This window comes from Petaurus breviceps, unplaced genomic scaffold (assembly GCF_028583685.1).
Source record: "Petaurus breviceps papuanus isolate PSGF00001 unplaced genomic scaffold, PetGlider_PUasm1.0 110, whole genome shotgun sequence".
Taxonomy (NCBI): domain Eukaryota; kingdom Metazoa; phylum Chordata; class Mammalia; order Diprotodontia; family Petauridae; genus Petaurus; species Petaurus breviceps.
The window spans coordinates 3,152,467-3,154,399 of record NW_027185597.1 but is presented as its reverse complement, the minus strand read 5'-3'; the positions used below and the strand labels follow the sequence as shown (position 1 = coordinate 3,154,399).

Below are 1,933 nucleotides of genomic sequence, written 5' to 3'. Positions count from 1 at the left end.
CAGGGTGGTCAACCATGTGGTTTGTGATTTTCCTCACACTAACATCCAAGCCATATGGTATCTTAGTAATTTAGTGAACAAAACTATCTCCTTAATGGACTTTACTGTAGGTTAATTTATGAGTTGGCAGAAATGTTGTAGAACAAGAAGTCAACTTTCCAGAAAAAAAAAAATCTTCAGCAAATAGAAGTGCATTAACCTTCCTGTTAATCATTGTCTTAACATTATTAGATACACAGTGGTGCATAGATACTGAGCCAACAAGCCACCTGCACCCAAAACTTCTCACTTTAATTAGAACTAAGGAACACACTCACCATTCCTTCATACCAGAAAGAACTCTGTGGCATCCTTTTGTTAAAATATTGAGGCAATAATGTTTTTTAGGGTTGAATGTTTTTGCCTCAGAGAAGAATAAAGCACATATTTTTTTTTTCCTGAAGTAGCTACTAGGAATGGTTTCCAGTGGTGACATATCACATAAGCTATTCTTTATTTTCTTTTCTTTCTCCTTCTGTTTTTTTTTTTCTTCTTAGAGCTGTTTTCTCCTTTCACAAATGGTCAGTCTTTGAAGTTTGTGAGAGCGTTCACTGATGTGGTTAAATGAGGTCCATAGATTAGAGAAATCAATTAGATCAACATCTGCATAAAAGAAGGCAGTATAGGTAGGGAGATAGCTATTAAGCAAATTTGGCCATAGAAAATGCTATGAAAATGAGACAGCTAGGTAATCAGTTCTAGGGAGATTCAATGGTAATCACCCAGCCCCTGGCATGAGGGATAGAAGAAATCCAAAGACATAAAAAAAAGAACTTTAAGCAGAAAACAGTAGGTCCCAGTAGTCAGGTGTGAAGTCTAGCAGCTGAGGCAAATGGAAATTTGGGCAAACAGGTCTTGGGTGGGGTAAAGGAAGAGGTTGTCCTTGAGTAAAAAATCTACAGTGCTAGCGGCGGCAGCCAGGCCGGCGGGAAAGCACTGCGCTCGGGCCCCCGCTCAGACCGGGCCTGGCGGAGAGCAAGCGCCGGATGCAGGCGGCCTGACAAGACTAAGCGAGGAGGCCGCGCAGCCTGTGGCCCTTCCCGCTGTAAGAGACTCCTGTCTGCAGCTGCGCGCCCCTGCCCCGCCCGCCTCGGCCGCAGCCGCTCCCGCCGCCCCCAAGCCAGCCCGGCCCGGCCCTGGCCCGCGTGCCACCATGTTTAAGAAGTTCGAGGAGAAGGAGAACGTGTCCAACTGCATCCAGCTGAAGATGTCCGTCAGCAAGGGCATCAAGAACCAGCTGCTGGAGCAGTTCCCGGGCATCGAGTCGTGGCTGAACCAGATCATGCCCAAGAAGGACCCGGTGAAGATCGTGCGCTGCCACGAGCACATCAAGATCTAGACTGTGAACGGCGAGCTGCCCTTCCTCCAGCAGAGCGAGGGCCCTTTCCACGCCCACGCTGCGACTGCTGCACAAGTACCCCTTCATCCTGCCGCACCAGCGCTTGGACAAGGGCGCCATCAAGTTCGTGCTGAGCGGGGCCAACATCACGTGCCCCGGGCCGCCGCCAACACCGTGGTGGCCATCATGGCCGAGGGCAAGCAGCACTGCGTGGGCATCATGAAGCTGGCGGCCGAGGACATCGAGCGAGTCAACAAGGGCATCGAACACATCTACTACCTCAACGACGACCTGTGGCACATGAAGACGTACAAGTGAGGGGCCCCGCGGGACCCCCCCCCCCAAAAAAAAAATCGACAGTGCTTAGAAGGCCTAGGAATAGTAAAGAAAAGTTCCAATCCAAGGGGAATTAGGATGTTAGGAAGGTCACCAAAGTAGGAAGATAGGAACTGGCGATGATGAAATGAACTCAACTGGATTCACTAAGGCACACATTGGACTTGATGGACAAACAAACAGCAGCAGCAGCGGTAACAAAACCAGAAATTAATTACC

General features: G+C 49.1%; 1 pseudogene; it reads left to right on the top strand.

Moving 5' to 3' along the window:
* The first annotated feature begins 1,192 nt into the window (after positions 1–1,192).
* LOC138156711 (malignant T-cell-amplified sequence 1-like) lies at positions 1,193–1,696 on the top strand (annotated as a pseudogene).
* The last annotated feature ends 237 nt before the right edge of the window (positions 1,697–1,933 follow it).